The following is a 19,836-nucleotide window of genomic DNA, read 5'->3' on the forward strand; positions in this document are numbered from 1 at the left end:
TTTTAAACTTTTTCACTGTTATTATATTTATTATGATGATTGGTGGTCAGCAGATATGACTTCCTGAAAGCTCAAATGATGTTTAGAATTTTTTTTAGCAATAAAGTGTTTTTAAATTAAGGTACAGTGTACATTGCCTTTTTAGACATAATGCTAACACACACTTAATAGACTATAGAATAGAGTAAACATAACTTTTATACACCTGGAAACAAACAAACAAAAAAATCATTTGACTTGCTTTATTGCACTAGTTTGAAACCAAACCCGCAGTATGTCTGGGGTATAACTATGGTTACTTGCTGAGAATGGAGAAGATTCTGTATGTTAAAAGTGTATGGCTGGCTGTTTAGAGAATAGTAGGAGTAGAAATCATGCTGCAAAGAGTGCTAAATGTGGTCCCCACTGCACTTTGGTTAAAGCCCCAGATCCTCAGTGTGCTGTTTGAGACTGGTTGATCTGGCTCATCCCTTCTTGCTTGTCTTCCATGTTCTCTGCCCACATTCCCTTCTCCAGATCACTGTATTCACCATATGCTTTCCTGTCCAAGGACTTCAGCATAACCAGTTCCCTCTATTTGTAATGCTACTTCTCTCATTCTTTGCTTGGCCAATTCCTGTGCAACCTTTAGATATCAGCTTACAGGCCACCTCCTCCAGGAGACCCCACCAGGGCTGCCTTATAAGACCACATACAAGTTGTATATCCCAGAACACCCAGCCCAGGAAGAGAAGAGCACCTGTTGATGTTGTGCAGAGTGGCATTCCAATTCAAATTAAGTCCCTTGTTGATGCTCTATCATAGCCTCGTGTTATTCCTTCATGACAACATCTTGAACCTCTAGATACCTGATTATCTGTGTAATCAAACTATAAGCTCCCTAAGGGGGAGGCTCCATAACAGATTGTATCCCTAGACCCTGGCACTTAGTCACTTTTCAGAAAATATTTTTAAATGAATGAACCAACTCTAGATCACTCTTCAAATTTGGCAATTTAGCACTAAAGAAAAAGAAGGGGGATATTAGCTGAAATGAGTCATGTATTCAAGGAAATGGATTGTGGATTGGTCTAGGATCTGGAAATCTGAATGTCTGTAGGCAAAAGGAAAGAAGCTATTTCAGGTACTCACAAAACAAACGGAGGGTTGTGGGGGTGGATGATGGGGGCGTTGTGGCGTGGGGCTATGGACATTGGGGAGGGTATGTGCTATGGTGAATGCTGTGAAGTGTATAAACCTGGCATTTCACAGACCTGTACCCCTGGGGCTAATAATACATTATATGTTAATTAAAAAAAATAAAAAGAAGCTATTTCAGGTGAAACTGAAGATATAAATGGATTAAGGCTCCACAAGAGTTATGTGATTACCAAAAAAAAAAGTCAACATTAAAAAGAAGATCCCTGTTTACCCTTAGATAGGAGAGAGAAACTGTTTAAAAATAAGAATCTATTAGTGAGAGCTCAAGTAAAATTAGATAATATGAATTAATCTACTCATAAATGCCACAACACTTTCGATTATAGTGACTTCATAGCCAAAGAAAAATGCTGATGGAAACTGTTTGGGGCACCTGGGTGGCTCAGTAGTTTAAGTGTCCGACTCTTGATTTTGGCTCAGGTCATGCTCTCAAGGATCATGAAATCAAGCCCTGCATCAGGCTTCATGCTGGCCATGGAGCCTGCTTAATTTATTCTCTCTCTCTCTCTCTCTCTCTCTGTCTCTCTCTCTCCCCCTGGGCGGGAAAAAAAATGTTTAAAATCTCCCAGTAACTTCGTGATTCACAATCAAACAATGCATTGTCAGAGTTAGATCTGCATGTCCCTTTTGGAGGTAGAGGATTCCTGCAAGTGCCAAAAGCTGGTCATGCCTGGGTAATTATGACTTACCCTGCTGAAAAACTAACTATCTCTGGTTAGTGCTGATTTGGGGTAAATGGGAGAGTAATTGCAGAGTTAAGACCATTTTTTAAATGGACAAATACTGTATTTTTAGCACATTTTGCTTTGCTCTCCACCTGAGAAACTCTTTTCTTTAGTGACATTTTACTGGAATCTTGACCAGTTTCATGTGTTCTGTCTGTAAAGTAGATGTCACATAAAACAACAAGCTTGTCATTGTGAAGGAATTGGATTTGGAATCTGAGATCACTGCAGAAGTAAGTAACAGCACAGTGTTACTAGATTGGCACTCTCGGTAGGACAGAAGGTAGGGTAAATAATTGATGTCTAACTTGCAGCACACAGTGGGGGGCTATTGGATAGCCCATTAAGTCCATGAAGGTAAATTCAGAACTTGTAACCTGCCCCTCATGTATAGGAGTAGGAGTGAAAGTGTCCTGTGTAGGCCACAGTGTGGTGTGTAGATTAAAGAATGTTTAGAAGAAGCAAGTGGTGGCCAAGTTTGAGAAGCACAGTCCCCCAAGTGTATTGACAGTTAATTTCAGGGGTGAAAGCTGAGTGAATGTCTCTGTGGTCTTGGCCCCAAACGAGTCCTCACACTCACCAGGTGGCTGGTGAGATCTGACTCTAGAATGTAAATCTCTTTCCATTTTGAGAAATCAATGCATAGAGTTTAAAATGCTGAAATAGCAAAGCATCCTTGAAAAACATTTTAATTGTAGAATAATTACTTGTGTTACAAAAATTACATACTATAGAAGTTATAAAGTGGGAAGTAAAAAGTCCTTCCTCCCCGGTTCTCATGTTTTAACAGTTGCTTGGGTAGCTTTTCACAGATTTCATTTCTTCCTTTCTTCTTTCTTTCTTTTTTTAAAGATTTATTTGAGGGAGGGAGAGAGAGAAAGAGAGTGTGTATGTGTATGCTGGTTGGGGGGGCAGAGAGGGAAGGAGAGAGAGAATCCTTAAGCAGACTCTCTGGGGAATGTGGAGCCCGACACGGGGCTCCATCCCAGGACCCTGAGATCATGACCTGAGCTGAAATAAAGAGTGGGCCGGTTGGCTGTTTAACCAGCTGAGCTTCCCAGGCGCCCCTCATTTGTTCCTTCCACGCCCCTCATTTCTTCCTTTCTTTCTCACCTGTCTTGGCATTCCTTTAAAAAAAAAAAAAGCCTATTTTTGAAAAAAAAATACTGTTTTGGAAAGAATGACATATGTCTATTCAAACATGTCATTTATGCATTTAATAGTATATCTAGGACACCTTTCTATAGTTGCATGAGATATAATATCTTCTTGAGCCAGCTTCCTTTTGGACTTGAGGACACTGGACAGACATTGCGATTGTTTTCCAGATTTTTTTCTTTCATTTTTTTGTAAATGAATAATCTATCTATACAGATACTTTTATTCACCTGTGAAAAGCAATCTGAAGGATCTAGCCCTAGAAGTCAAATTTCTGGGTCAAAGCATGTAGGTTTTTAAATTTAGTAGATATTGTCATTCTTCAAAACTTTAATACCAGTTTATACCTCTCCCAGTGGTATATTTGAGTGCCCTATTTCCCACACTCTTGAATTTAATCATTACCCATTGTTAGCATCTCATTTTGATTTGCATTTCGTACATTTTGAACGAGTTTAAAGATACTTTTATATATTTTCAAGTTATTTTTACTTCCCAGTGAATAATCATCACCCGTTTTCCAGTGGCTATCTTTTTCTTAGCAGTTTATAAAAATTCTGTGCATATTAAATTTTTACTGCAGATATTTTCCCCAGCTTATGTTTATTTTTTGCTTATACTTGTTTTTTTGTTTGATTTGGTTTTTGCTTTTCTAAAAAACAATTGTAGTTTTGTTTTGTTTGGGTTGTTTGTTTTTTGGCTACTAGGTTTTATGTCATGATTGAAGGCCTTCCTATACTTAAAAATTAATTTAAAAATTTTATTCATATTTTCTTTAAGTAATTTTATAGTTTTATATTTAAACTTTAAATGTGGTATATCTGGAGTTTGTTTTGGCTTAATGAATGAACGTAGAGAGCCAGCCTTAAGTTTTCCAAATGGCTAGCTGTGGTCTAAACACCACTTTTTGAGCACTCTCTTCTTCCCATAGATTCCTCAAATTTGAGATTTAAGGTTTTCTGACTGATAAATATTTTGTGTTTACAGTACCATTTAGGTAAAACAGTATGGAATTGTATTGGAAAAACTGTGCATGTAATATTTATTATAGAATTTCCATGTAAATTAATGCTGCTCCTACAGCTAAACACTACAAGGAAGAAACAGCTATGATCAGAGGAAAAAAAGCATGCATACGGTTTTTGCTTAGATTAGGAGATGAGATGTGTATGTGTCAGAAGGGAGATCTTAGAATGTGTAAAGTACTAGAATCAAAAAGTAAACTTCTAAGAAGAGACCATAATAATCAGGTTGCAGGTTTGCTCCTGGTATATCATGTAACCCTTTTTGTTAAAAAACAAAAACAGTCTAAACTAAGGAAATTATTTGAATCAGAATGTATTTCACATTGGATATTCTTAAAATAATAGACATTTTTATAGAAATTCGGTTCTGTGATTTGTTGACAGTTGTAACTAACTTACTGGAATTCATTGATCTTCTTAAAGGAGAGACCACTATGTTATTCCTGATGAGACAAGTGGAGTTTTATGGTTAGTATAAATTAAGACTGAGTATAAGGGTATTTTTCTTAGTAAGCCATAGAACATGTCTTCTGAGTATTAAATGTCATTACTTTATCATTAAAGTCCTTGATCAGAGTGGGAGTAGTGAAGGTTGGGAAAAGGAGAGTGGCACGGTGTTTGTTGTTGCATTTCTCCCGCCTGGGTCCATTGGTTCAGGGAAGTGATAGGACTGAAACTTGTAAAACAAAACAGACTATGATTGAAGCAAAAAGGAAAGGAGATAAAAGTTACTAAAGGAAAGATCCAAGTTTTGGAGAGGCAGATGAAATCTCTTGTTACTTTCCATTTTTGCCAAAGAATGGGAGCAAACATGAGTTGAGAGGAGTTGTGGACCAAAGGATAGGTTCTTTGTGTTGCTGTGGGACACATTTGGGATTTACAGATAAGTCAATGTTCGAGGCACCGTGTAGAAAAAGTATATCTATCAATTAGTTATGTTTTCTCTGAAATTTATTGAAACTGAAAGAAGCAGGGACCTATGACATGTACAGTAAAGGAAGGAGGAGTGACTGCTTATAAGTAAGAACAGCGTCCAGTTTTCCTTGATTAAAATTTGAATCTACTAGAATATAAAACTATTAGAATCATTTTTATGAGCCTTAGTGGGAAATGAAATTCCAAAAGCTTATAGATTTAAAAGTATTTTCACTTGATGCAAACCATAACCTTAAACCTAGGTAAAACTCAAAACAATTCTTTTCTTTATTCTAAATATTTAAGTGTAAATTACAAGTTACTACTTTAAAGAATGGCTCTAAAACCTATAAACTTCAGAGTCAGACCATTTAATTCTGTTACATTTGTCTAGATATTAAACGTAAGTGGACTTCACATGAAAAATTACAGAAGATAAGCGATCTCAGGAAATGTGTTTACTACTGTCAATTTAAGGTGAACATCGAGCTTAAATTGATTCATTTTGATGTTTTTTGGTAATGTACTGTGTTCCCACAAAATTAAAGCCTTTCATTGGTATACATAGAACCAGCAGAGAAAGGCAAAGCGTTAAACAGTAATGTTGTTGGTATAGATTCTAGTGATAATTTAGTAATTTTATATAATGGAAGTATATGAATGGTGTAAAAAAAAGCTCATAGGCTATTTGTCTTTATTACACTATAGTTAGGGCCGATTCTTGAGTGTAACTTGGGCAGCAAACAGAATTTCTGAATTTTAAATTACAGCTTCTGTTGAATGAAGGACTCTTACATTAAGTGATTTTTGAAGGTGCTTGGCTGATTTAACCTTGCGAAATAGTGTGAGACATTTATATTTGGGCTTGAAACCACCAGTGCTCTCCAAATGGAGGAGAATTAATTTTCAGGATTAATGAGGATTTTGGAAATATAAGCTTCACACTACAGAGACCAAATAATGGCTGGACATCATTTGCAGCGTAAGATTTAGGCTTCTCAGTGGATTTTGTTTAAATCCTGCAGTCTTATTCTCTTGTCATATAATATATACTGCCCTCCTCCCTCTCATGGAAACATAGCAATCCTTATTTTCTGTCTCCTTAACATGATAGCCCAGACTTGAGACAAATAGAAAACGAGTCTACCACTTGTTGAGGTCCAGAACCCTGTTCTTCTCTTCAGCATTTGGCTTCCAGCGCTTAGAAACATTCAGTACTTGTGAAATGAGTGAATGCCTCATTTTGATTGTAGAAACAAGTTACTTTTCATGTACTACCAGCATGGCTGTTAGAATTCAGAATTTCCAGAAACATATATTTCTAGGGCTAGCCCATTGTTCTGGTTCAGGGCGACACTTCCTTTGCTTGTCTTCGTTTATTTGCATAAAGAGAGCTAAGTTGCTGTCTAGTGTCATTAGCTTCATTAATGATATCTTTATATTTAACATCATTAAAAAAAGGACATTTCAGAACCTCAGGAGATGGATAAAATCCTAGTGTGGCTCTGTAGAATCACCTTGGTATTAAATTATCATTGTCACTATTACTCCGGGCAGCTGGTGGGCTAAGAATCATTCTGATTAGGATTGTGATGCTCTGGATGGAAATGTGTACCTTTCATTTTTCTGTGATAAAAATGGCTTCTGATATTTTATATATTTTAGTGTCATGTTAGAGATTTCATTCCATGATCATTTGTTCATTCACATGTATTTTTATTTTTAGCTCTAAGCGAAAGACATGAGGCCTAAGACTGAGATGAGGTTGTTTTGAGGCCATCTGATTTCTGACTAGAAGGTGTGCGATCGCCTCGTCCTGAAACCACTTCAAACAGAATGGTAATGGCAAAACCTAAGAGAAAGAGAGGCCTTCATGTTTTTCCATGTCTGTTCTCTTATCCCATTCCTTCCTCTTTAAGAAAAAAAAATCTTAAGTTGTGAACAAAAAGTATTTAAAAACATGCTGATATAGTCTAACTAAACTGGTTCAAATGTAAAGAGTTGTGTAAATCGACATACTAATTAAGCCTTTTAGAGTTGTTTAAACTTCTTAGATGTTTAACTAGTGACAGAATATTTATGTGGAAACACCTAAGCCATTAGGAATTTGCAGATTGAAATAATTGATTTCCTTTGAAAACGAATAGGGTTTGCTCTTAAAAGGGACTGAATACCAAGCTTTTCAGACCAGAAAGTAAGGGTTCTGTGCTTTTGCTGTCATAAAAAATTTTTATGTCTTATGGATGCTTTTTTGTTTTTCTTTTTAAGAAGTAAAGTTCTATGAAGAATGTTAGTAGTGTCCGTTAACTCTGCTTTAATTATCGCAGGTAACTTAGTTCAAAATCTGTTTTACAATTGAGGAGAAGAGCACTGTTTGTCTTTATTACAGTAAAACTTTCTTTGGGAGCGTGCTGCTGTTTATTAAGTTTATTCCAGTGGACCATGTCCTGTTAAAATAATGATATAACAGGGCTTAGAAAGGCAGTTACTAGGCTTAATTCCCCCTGGGAATAGAAGTCCAATAGGTTCTTTGCTCAAGTTCAGGTTTTATACTGAGCCATCTTTTCAGAGTAAGTGGTTATTTGATCTTTCTTATACTACATGTAACAGTGTTCATAGCAAAAATAGTATCACAGTTTACTTATATTTAGCCTAAATTACACATTTGTTTAATTGATGGCATGCCAAGAAAATGAAATTGTCATCCCAACCAGAGGATGAGACGGAGGGCAGATTCTACAGAATATTTTTTAAAAGTCACACTTATTTTCCTGTTTTCCTCCAGGGGCGCTCAGTTGTTGCTCTAGTTCTGCATTCCCTTATTTCTCTACAAATAGTATTTTCTCCAATGTCAAGAGTGACTTACATTTTTAAAATGTATTTTGTTTGTATACATGGCTTTCTGTGATGATAGACTTATTCATATGCCATGTAAATCCAGGCACTAGATTGACTGGAGTGTAATGATTTTATATCTGTGATCTCAGTTTATACTTAAATAAGTCAGTCTGGCTATGTTCTAAAGAGAAATAGTACACAACAGATCATTTCTTTGTTTCCCATATCTGCTCATGTGTTGTTTTATTCTTCCGATATGTGAACTTTGAACTCTTGCTTTTCTATGGAAAAATTAAATAGGATAATCTATAAAGCATCATTTTTAAGCCTATGGTAGAAGAATTGTTCATATAGTTCACTTTTTTGTATTAATGATTTAATGAGAAACAGGTACTGATTTTTATTTTTTGAAATTTTCCTTTCTTATGTTTACCAAATAATTTTTTTTTTTTCCAAATAAAGCCTATCTAAATTGACCCTTTTTGAGGTTAGAAGAACTTTGAAGGTCATCTTTTCTATTTCATGTGCTGAAAGTCAATGGGATAGAAGTACAAAGACTTTAACCACTATTAATTGGCTAAAAATGTGGTTTCTGAAGGCATGTGTTATATAAGAGTGAAGTCATTAATTTTATTTATGCATCTGAATGTCTGTCACCATAATGATAGCTTTTAGAAAGAAAATCTAGAACTAATGCCACTTCAAAGCCTGAAATTGTAAATGTGAAGATATTTAGAGCCAGTAAATATTAAATAGGTGATATGTATGAGTATAGTTTAATATTTTTTAATAAGTAAACTTCCTTGTTTCTAAGCAAAACTTTAATGTTAGACTTAAGAGCTTATAACTGTAAGATGAGAAAGAAACATTAGCTTAAAAATGTTGTTTTGAAAGTTATAAAAGTAAATATTGACCTTTTCTAAAAACGTTTTTTCCTTTTGACATTGTTTAATTTTTTTTCCTTTTTGTTTTTTAGGTTTGCAATTTTTTTTGGTGATGGCATGTTCAGAATCTTGGATCCCTAAGTTGAATATGTTGGAAATATTTAGGAACTCTGGAAATTATTGTTTTGTGTATATAATGACTTACTAGGTGAATCAGTAGATTTAATAAAAAAGAATATAAAAAAGAATAGGTATTCTAATTTTGTGTTTCTAAGTTGACATTCATGCCTCAGATTCTCATCTTTCAGTATTAGTGTCATTCCCTGGAGACAGTTACATTTTGAATATTTGGGGGTTTTTATGGACCCCATGTTTTCCCAGTTTATGTAATCCTCCCATGCTGATTTGGTCAGCTCCTTTTCCTTTCTATCTACCTTGCCATGTAGCTTACTTAGATCAGAGGTAATTATTGATCAGGAAGAGATCAAGTGACAATCCTAGAGGTAGTAATTACAGAATTTCAGCCTGGAAATGACCTCGGAATAGTCTGTTATACCCAAATACACTTGTGACCAGATGCTGCTGATTTCCAAATTGGATATTATTATGTAGGACAGAAGTGCTAATGGAGAGGAGAAAGGCTCTTCCGTTTCCCCTCCTCCCTCTCTTGCTGTTGTTGGGTGCATGAATTAGTGGAAAGTAAGACGGCTAAGAGATAGACAGTATAAATGGAAAGGAGAAAAAACAAAACTTGCATCTCCAAGAAGGAATATTTCCCCTTAAAAATTTGAAAGTTAGCTCTATTCCAAGTACCTGAACACACTATTTTAAAACCATAGGCTCACTTTCATGTAGACCCAGAATGTGAACTAGCGTATGGTTGCCCAGAGGATAGCTGGAGAACTTGTTATTTGATAGGAGAGTCAGATAGTCCTTGGGTGAGTCTGTCGTTGACTGCTCAGATGAAGAGATTTGAAGAACATCATGGAGCAGTTATTTTCATAGTCAAATACAACAGCCTCCCTATCCCTTTGACCAAAACCCGGGAAGGCTTGCTTTTTAAGAATGTGTTTAGAACAGCTTGAAAAAGGATCATAGGGAAAGGCTGAAGAGAATTCACGAAGCTATAGAGACTGAGTGGTAGCAAGTTTTATCATTGGTAGATTATCCAAAAATGTGGAAGTTTTTGTATGATCAGAGTTTTCATACTGTTTCTATTAGAAGGCTTCTAGAAGCTAAATAAGATAGACTGTAGCACCCTCCACCCCTTTGCTTTGCTTTAAGAGGATTTGACTGATATATATATATAATAGATGGCACAATGAAAACATTAGATTTTTAAAAATCGAGTTACATTTTAATTTAAATGTGTGTTGCCTATTTGCTACTTTCCCATTACAACTAGCTTTTAAAATACTCTCCTTCTGTGATACTTTTGTCAATAGAGGTGTTTCCTCTTAGCCAATTCTAGCCACAGTATTGACTAGGACTCGGCATTTGATATACCCAGAAGGAATTAGACAGGCAGGGAAAAACTTGGTCTCTACTGGAATGAATATTTTAAAAACCTTTTTAGATTCTGAACACTTGGAGTACAAAGGAAAGAGACCCAAGAAAGGGAAAAATGTAAGAGCCCAAGAAAAAAAAACGGTGGTGGGCGTGGGGAATAAACTCTCACACAGCTGACCTAAGTGCATTAAGGGAAGGAAGTGAAGTTCCTGGAGATGAGGAGGCAGTATATGAAATCCTGGGACAGCAGGCATTCTGATAGTCAGTTGAGCAGTTCATACTAGCAAGTGGTAGTAGTTTAAGGCTAGTGACAGGTGATCTGGGGAAATATTAATGTACTTCCTAACAATGAGTTTGATTTTTATTTTAGTGGGTTATAAATGGGTATGCAGCTCAAAGATGAACATAATTCAAGATAAGTATCTTCAGTCTTAGAGAAAATATAATAAAAAATGGATCTTTTGTCCTATTGTATAACTTTAGAAAGTAATGTAGAATACGGAGCATAATAGAGAATTAATGGCATGAATATAATCAGTATTTGATGGTTGCTTTCTAGAAACTTCTAGGTAAAACTTGTTGTCCTTAGTTGTACTGTAACAGAATTTTAGTGGGGAAATGTATACCTTCTTGGGTCACTGTGCTCCACAGTCTGGCACATCATTGTGAAAGTTTAGAAATCTAACTCTGTTTACCCCTGGGGAGGAACACAGATCTTCGTAAGTTTGGGTACAGAAAGTACGTAGGGAACCCCAGAGAAGGTGACCCTAGAACCTAGTGGTTCTTTGTATTTTGGTACTTTTCAACCCCCTTTTGAAAATCCGAAGGTAACTATGGATGCTTTCTCCAACAAGACTGCAATTTCTGAGGGTAGAGAGACTGCCTTGATTGTCAGGTCAGGAAGAGGTCAGGAAGCCCTGATCTAAAAGATCATCTTCATTTTTCTTCTGACCTTGCTCTCAGTTTATTGTCACTTTCAGTCAGGGGTTCTCTGTTGCCTTTGAAGGGAGCTTCAAATCTTGAAGGACACTTACTGCCTTACACATTGAACTGAAGTCACAAGTCCAGAGCTTTGTAATATAATGGAGTGAACATGGTCCGCAAAGAGCTGCCCCACAAGTACAGTGGTAAATATAGAGCCTGAGGCACGAAGGTGTGGCACAGCCTCCGAGCTGGTACCTGCTTCCTGCTGGTATGGGGCATTTATTCTATAGGAAGTTGAATATTAATGTTTTGTCTTTAAAATGAGCATATTTCTTTTAAGATCTCTAATTATTTTAAAGGTTTTCTACCCAAGTGTGACTTTCTCCTCATGTATTAGGATGTCACGTTAATGATGTAAAATGTGTACTTCAAATTAACATAATAACTGGGAACTTGGGATTCTGTTACTTTTGTGACTCTGAAATTTATAACACGTTTTTAGGAAAAGCGTTGAGATTCCCAGATAATTCATTCTTAACTTCTTTCAAGTTCCTGAATGTATGATTGTTTCTGAACCTTATTAAACCATTTATAAGATTAGACAAAACTGTCTTCCATTCATATTTTGACACAGAATGGATATATTTAATTTATCTTATTAGAAATGTGTTTTAACAGAAAATTCTATTTGAGTGGCTCTAATCTTCATTTTGGAATCTCAGATCCCCTGCTTGTTATGTTGTTCATTGGGACTCTTCCTGCAAAATACAGCTTCGCTGAGAAGATCAACCTTGAAAAATCAAGAAATCCGAAGAAACTAATTTGGGGACTGAGTAAAGAGATGGAAGAGCATCATCAGATTGACAACCCAGCACACTCTGGAAAGATCTTAGACTGTGTTGCTTTTGTACATGAAACAATTTGACTGTGTAAAAACTGGACCTATATAGAGAGAAAACCACCTCATAAAACGTATCTTTAATATAAGAAAACACACCCTGGCCTCTAAGAACATTTCTGTCAGAACAGTCTGCTCTTGACTACTCACACTGTTGGAGGGAACCTGGGTCACTGCACTTGACTCAAAGTTAAACATCATGTATTTTGGACTTGAAGGTGTTTATAAATTTCCTCGTGTCATACAGTGTTTGGGGCTTTTACAACATCTGTCTCCCATGTGCCCTTCATATCCCCTGAGAAAGGAGCCTTAGCTATCTGTGCCCTGATAATTATTTTCTGTCCATCTTTTTTGGCACTGTTGGCTTAAATGTGAGGAAAACATGGAGTATACAGGATTCCAACATCCTGTTAGATCTGTCTCACTTATCCCTTCCAGGTAATTGTGTTACATTTCCTTTTCAGCTCCTCTAAATATGGCCCAGTTTTAGCCCCTTGGTTAGGTCAAGGTAGCATTGAAACCACACCATTTCAGTCTTCTTTCTTCCCATTGTCCTGTTTCATTCTGGCTATGATGGGAGGTTGGCAGTTGCCTTACTGTAAGAGTCCACATGTGTCCTTTCATTTCCATCTCCCTTCCTGCATGTCCTGATGTAGAAATAAAACAGATCTAGACTTGGGGATCTGGGCTGTGTAAGGTCTGCCTATATAGATTCACAGCACTGTATTTAAAATACAGTCTTTTAGCTGCGATGTTAATGGTAGTCTCCTTTGTATCTCTGCCCTGTGCTGGGCCCTCTGCTGGGTAGGGCAGTCCCCTCTTTCTCTGCACCACCTGATTCTCTGAGGCCAGGAGTAGACTTCATGGTGCCTTAGGCACAGGGAGAACCACAACTGACCTCTATGTAAGCTTGCTGGTTCCTGGGGTCATAATAATGGGGTAAAGAGATCCTTGTGCCCTCCACTGGACTCTAGTCAAAGCAGATCATGTGCAGAGAAAGTTGTCATGTCCATTGGATGTTGAAAACAAGATTTGTCAAAAAATAGGCCAAATTTCAGGTTAACCATGAACCCACATTGACTATCCTGGTTTGTCTTACTTTAAAAAAAAATAATAATAATAAGTACCCCTTAAAAGCATTATCAGATTACCATGATGTACAAAATGTGATATTACTCAAAAAAACTTTTACAAGTAAAATTTTTACAAGTAGCTTTCAGAAATGTGCAAATATGTTTTCTGTAAAAGGGTATATACTGTGTGTAATAATTTTCTGATTCTTGCTCTAATAAATATTAAACTTAAGTGGTCTCCGTATTTAAAACCTAATAGTTTGAAAGTATTTTTTGAGTAAAATTTTTAAGTATATAATATTTTTACTTTTCATGTAATGTGCAAGTATTCTTAGAATACTTGTTTTCCACATGTAAAACTACTGTGAACGGGATCTGTGTCTCTCAGTAAGTTTCTGAAGCTTTGGCTGTAATTACCACGTGCTTGGGATTGGGCTGGCTGGAAATGCATATTGAGTTTTTCTGTGTATGTAGCAAACTTTGTCCAAATAAAGTAGCTTTGTACCCTGAAGGAGCTTTTAGTAATTAAATTTTATTAAATACGGTCAAGTTAAAGGAGAAGAAATGAACAAAAGGATCTGTAAATGAGGGTCTGAATTAGTGGTTTGCAACCTTTCGCTATTAAAGTTAACAATGGTAGTGAGTCTGGGGGCAATGGGATAGGGGTGGGCTGTGTCATTTGAAGAGAAGAGAGAGACACCCATCTGGCATCAGTAGTGATGGGGTGGGGGTGTGTGTGAGCTGTGCTCTGTGCACCTGAATCCAAGGTCAAGGAAGCTTGCTACTAGAAGTCTATCCCCACAGTTCCTGAATGACCAGTAGAAGCTGGGTGCCAAGCAGAGGCAAATTAGAAAAAAGAAAAACAAGGACAGGCTAGGGACTTCACAGGTATTTTTTTTTCCTCAGTTTAAAAAACTGTCCTTTTAAACGTTTATGTCATTCCCTCTACTGCTTACCCTTGGTAAAATAAAAAGCTTGCCATGTCAAATTAGTTCTCTAAAGATATTTTTAAAAAATTTATCGGCTTGTGAAATCAAAAGGCTGTGTGCTGCTGGTTCTTGGAAATGTGCAGGATTAACGTACTAAGGTCCCAGTTGTTTATCCTGCAATGCATAGTTCACAGGATACTGATTAATGTGCCAAAGAACCGTTTGGCAGGTTTAGATGATTACTTCAGCATTGCTGTATAGTGGGACTTACGGTCTTAAAATGCCTAATTAAGGTAGCATTGAAGGGGTGCCTGGCTGTCTCAGTCGGTAGAGCATGTGACTCTTGATCTTAGGGCCATGAGTTCAAGCCCCACACTGGGTGTTGAAATTAATTTAACAGAAAGTAGTAGTTAAAAGGACAGCTAGTATCATCCTGTTTCAACCAACGGTTGACCAAGAACTCATTCTGGAAATCTCTCATACAGATATTCAGTAGTTTTATGTGAAGATAAACTGAAACCTCAAATAATGCAAGGATCCACTACAACACAAACTATAAGGAAATCATTTATACTACTTTGCAGATAATTTTTTCAACCTGCAAAATGTTAAAGGACCAGAAACTATGCAATGGTTGTAACTTGTTTTATTTCTGCTTATCTCCAGTAACAAGTTTAAGATGGACTATATACCATTGTCTTGTGTGACTGGACTATGTTTTTATATCTCATCCACTTAACAAGCTAGCTACTGTAGGAAGTGTTCCAGTATTGAGCTCCAGTGTTCATATATATATGACTATATATATATAATATATATATTATATATATATAATCAAGGAATAAGTTTTCAAGAAAGATACTGAGATTTCTTCCTTTGGCTTCTAAAGATGAAGGTTGGTATCCTTCCTAAAATGGGTGCTTGTAGGCAAGTTCAGAGGAAGTCCGTGGCCTCTAGTCATGGTTTCTAGTATTCCAAAGTACCTCCCCTTATGTTGGGGGTATTGCAAATTTCTTACCAAATTGTTCATTAGGGGAAGCTTACCATTAAGTGTTTTCCTTAGAGAATTTTTCTCAGGAGACCCAACGTTAAATCATTATTTTTTTAGTTTTTAATTTTTTATTAACATATAATGTATTATTAGCCCCAGGGGTACAGCTCTGTGAATCACCAGGTTTACACACTTCACAGCACTCACCAAAGCATATACCTTCCCCAAAGTCCATAACCCAACCACCCTCTCCCTACTGCCCTCCCCCCAGCAACCCACCCTCAGTTTGTTTTTTGAGATTAAGAGTCTCTTATGGTTTGTCTCCCTCCCAATCCCATCCTGTTTCATTTTTTCCTTCCCTACCCCCAAACCCCCCACTTTGCCTCTCAACTTGCTCATATCAGGGACATCATATGATAATTGTCTTTCTCTGATTGACTTATTTTGCTTAGCATAATACCCTCCAGTTCCATCCACCAACATTGAATTATTAAACCCAAGGCCAAGATTAGTGAGGCAGACGCCTGCTTTCTGTATTCACTGGAACTTAAAAGCAAGAATGAAATTACTAAATAAAATGAAATTAGTTTGAGGGATATTTTGGACTTCATTTGCCATGTGCTTCACATCCTTTCCCGCCTGTGGGAAACTAAGCAAGGGCATAGAAGTTTCTCAATTCTGGAGGGCATCACTTTGCATGAAAATTTTGGGTTAAATATTTTGAACATTCTCAATTACGCAGCAGAGAAAAGATTACAAATAGATACATACTGACTGAAATCATTTCACCTAAAATATGACATGACCAAAAATTAGAGGTTTGCCATTATGTATTTGGAAGAAAAAACACAACTTACTTACCGTGGATCTTTGGTGACAGTTAAGGAAATTTAGTTTCTCTCTCTCACCGATACTTCAGTCTTGCTCCAAACCAAGTTATATTTTTAGTCAAATCATACCTCAGAACTTTTCCGTTAGGAATTGGGATTTTCTTTATCTCCTGAGGGGCTGTCAGTGACATTTACAAGACCGCTCTTGACCTAAGAAAACCTCATCACAGAATGAGTTATGCAATTTTAAAAGCCCCGTGTGTGGGATCTTCTGAAAAATACTAAAATATTAAAATCGCTATAAGATAGTTTTCCACTATCAGAAATGAGGAATTATCCTTAAGTACCAGGCCAAGTGAAGGCAAATGTGTAGTTCACGGATCGCTCTGTCTATGCCTCCGGCTGTTCTTGTTGGGTCTGATTCAGCATACTTCCCGTGTGGGGGCTGAGTGACACAATGTCTGAGTACTGGAGCATCTTGATGATTTTAGGAAGTCAAGCAGGTGTTGGAAGCCTTGCTTTTCACATCTACCAGCATAAGCAATTCCGCTTTGCTTGCTTTTTATGTAACATCTTTCTAAGAAGTCACTGTAGCAAACCGTAGTTTCTCCCTTTCTTTACATAATAACTTATGGATTTTTAACTGTTTAAGAAGTAAGGTTCATTCTATAGCTGCCATTTCCTTTGTGGGGGGGGGGGAATGCCAGCAGCAGCTGACCTAGAATTCCATCTTGCACTCACTATTATGTAAGACTTAAATTCTTGATTTAAAAAAAAAAAAAATTGTTCCAAGTGAAGGAAAAGAGTGTAAAATTCTTTCCTCTCCCCTTTCCATCACTAGTCTCCTGCCCTTCAGGTCCTCTGGCCCCTTCAGGTAGTGAAGCTGATGACCGCCTGAAAGGTTTGAAATTCAGCGCAAGAGTCAGAAAAAGGGGATAGCAGGGAAGTGACACCGGAACAAGGTAGAAACCCTCAAAAATGCAACACTTACTGGGCGAGGCTACCGGTACTGTGGCTTTATCTGCATGTTTTTAATGACTGAGCGGACTAGGGCTGAGCCCTGAACGCTACCTCTTGCCTCTTCCCGCCCAGTTTTCATCCTTATCTTCTTGGCGGAAACCCGAATTCTGGAGCATGAAAGGTTTCAGCACACGTGTATACACTGTTGCCCTAGCGGGCATCAAATTATGAGTGGGCTCTCAATCCTTAGACTTCGCTGGCTCAAAAGACGTTATCTCAACACGTGGAGTTGTCACTTGCCATGCTGGCTTCCTGTTTCTCCCCACCTTTTTCAACGTGAAAGTCCACAGTGAAATAATTTTCGCAAAAAGCTATTTGGTAGGAGAACTTGCGAAGCCTGCCGGACAGGCTACAGGAGTCTATCATTCATTCCTGCAGCATATCGATGGACGCCTGCCAAGTGCCAGGCGCTCTTCCAGGCTCTTTGGGGAAACAACACGCAACGCGCGGGGTTCGCACCGTACGCAGCTACACCGACCCAGCCCGTGGAGGACCGCGCGGTAGAACCCACGGGGAAGAGCAGAGCGCATGCGCTCGGACACCTGCGTTGACGGGGGGCGGGGGCGCGGGGCAGGCCTCTGAGTTCACGGAGCTCCGAGCAGACGTCGTTGGGAAGGTGAGAGTTGAGAGAACCGTGTGTGTCCAGATCGCAGCTGACCGACAGGCTTCTCTTCAGGAAGAGAGAAAATTGAATATTGGAGAGTTTCCAACAATTGTTTACCTCTTTTCCGGTCACTTCATACTGGACGCCCTCGCTGCGTCCAAACGTAGCCATGCACATTCCTCCTTGTTTTTGCTACTGTCCTTTCTCCTGCCTCGATTTTTCTCTTCCGGAGCCTGGCCCACATGGCCTCTCGGTGACGGGATTTGGGGAGGCGGGCATGACCATAATATGCAGCTAGACCGTATGGCAGATCCACCACTCCAGGAGCGCAGGGGTCCCACTGAGGAAGAAGGATGGGCTTTTAGAAGGGACCCTCGGGGGCTCCTGGCTGGCTCAGTCCGTGGAGCATGCGACACTTGATCCCGGGGTCATGAGTTTGAGCTCCATGTCGGGAGTAGAGATTACCAAAAGTAATAAATAAACTAAAAAAAAAAAAAAAAAAAAAATCCAGCAAGGACTCTCAGGGGCCGGCTGTGTTTATTCCATAAGGAGGGTCTTAGGAGGACAGGCCAGGCCAGGCAGAGGCAGCACCAGGAGCTAAAGCAGGCCAGGGTGAGCAAGGACGGATTTACGGGTGATTAAAATGCAGAAGATTCTACAGGTGTGAAGGGACCAGGGCTGTTCTCTGTGGCTTCTCCCACGTGGGACTTTCAGCTGGACGTGGCGGCGAATTGTTGGCTCCAGCAGGTTCACAGTTTCTAATCTCTGGCAAGTGAGAGAAGGTGCTTGGTAATTATTCCTCTCTTCTGTCTCACCATATCTTTTTTTCCAAAATGCAGATAACTTTTTCTCATAAAAACTCATACGGTGCAGAAAGACAAAAAGGGCAAAGTTCACTATCTCACTACTGTTAATAGTCTGATCATAAGCAGTTTCGACTTCTCCCTTATCCGTGCTCCCGAATCCTTTATAAAGGTGGCTCTGTGTGGGCGCAACCAGCTAACTCCTGATGTTGGAAATTCAGTGGCTTACAATGTTCATTATTCATATTCTTTCCCGTTTTTCACTCTTATAAGCTTGGTTTCCAGTGACTGTCCCTCTGTACAATATCTGCGCTCAGCCAGTCATCTCCTTGGTGTAAATGATGGACACTAACAAAAACCGGGATGCGTAGCACGTGGGGATGCACAGTACCAGAGTTTAGTATGGACATTACCATGGAGTACTTTGTGTGTGTGTGTGCCCGTGTGTGTACTTTTCAAAGCACTTTAGTACCAACTAATGTCTTCAGCTCTGCGTAAAACATGACAAGGTGGGCTGGGGGAGATGGTAGTCTCTCCTTTGGGCCGGCGAGGTGAGACTCCTGTCTCTCCTTGGCACTGCTGTCACATTGGAAGTGCCTGCGGCTCACAGAGCACATTTGCAGTCAGCTTTCAGAACACCGACTCCAAGGCTAATGCCAGCAGAAGCTTTTGGAATATAAGATGATGAGCACATATGAGGCCAAACTAAAAATGGAACTTTCTAGCTTCCTCGCATGAAACTGCTTTGATTCCAAGTTTTACTATTTTAATTAGACAGATCAAAGAGACAGCACGTTTTTTGGAGACGTTGAAAATCATATGGCAAACTGCTCTATTTTCCAATGTAGGAAGTCTTTACAAGGGTTAAGTGTGAGTGATGTTCATTTTGGTTCTTTGAGGGGAATGTACCTTCTGCAAGTGGTCTAATTGGATCCCTCAATGGTGGTTTTCTGCCCATGCCCCCTTCCCCAGCCATTTTTCATCCCTAAGATCTCTGGGTGGTTCCTAGGGGAGACCATTGTGCAACAAACACCATGAGGAGAGCTCAGAGTTAAACACAGAGCTCTCCTTCCTCGGGGCCTCTGCACTGACTGGACCCTTGGCCTGGGATGCTTTTCCCCAGGTACCCACATGGCTCACTCCCTTGCTTCCACGAGCTCTCTGCTAAAAAGGCTCCTCATCAGAGAGCCTGTGTAAAATAGCATCCCATTCATGCTTTCCTTACCCTGTCATAGCAGGCACTGCAAGTTGATGGTAAAGATTTGTCTCCTCCACTAAAATATAAGCTTGGAGAGGGCAGGGTTGTTTTGTTCCCACTGTTCCTCCAAAACCTGCAACACCTGACATATGTTAGAAACTGAGTAAATGTGTGCTGTTTGACAAGTGGATGAATCCCTCACTGTTCGTACCTCGGGACTTGTGAAGAAAGTAGAAGATTTCAACACTGGAAGAAAGTCAAGGACTTGGAAAAAAGCAGCAATCATCTCAGGGCCCGATCTCCACATAGGGC

General features: G+C 38.7%; 1 protein-coding gene and 1 long non-coding RNA gene across 3 annotated transcripts in view; both read left to right on the forward strand.

Annotated features, from left to right (window-relative positions):
* XKR6 (XK related 6) overlaps positions 1-19,836 on the forward strand; it is a 299,312-nt gene that overhangs the window by 82,674 nt on the left and 196,802 nt on the right. The window lies entirely within an intron of this gene.
* LOC116584245 lies at positions 3,039-10,765 on the forward strand. Of its 2 annotated transcripts, none has more exons than XR_004283110.1 (3): positions 3,039-4,576; positions 6,750-6,862; positions 8,838-10,765. It is a non-coding gene; the product is annotated as an uncharacterized LOC116584245 (long non-coding RNA). The 2 variants fall into 2 exon arrangements; XR_004283111.1 differs by lacking the exon at positions 3,039-4,576 and adding an exon at positions 4,583-5,500.

This window comes from Mustela erminea, chromosome 2 (genome assembly GCF_009829155.1).
Source record: "Mustela erminea isolate mMusErm1 chromosome 2, mMusErm1.Pri, whole genome shotgun sequence".
Lineage (NCBI taxonomy): Eukaryota > Metazoa > Chordata > Mammalia > Carnivora > Mustelidae > Mustela > Mustela erminea.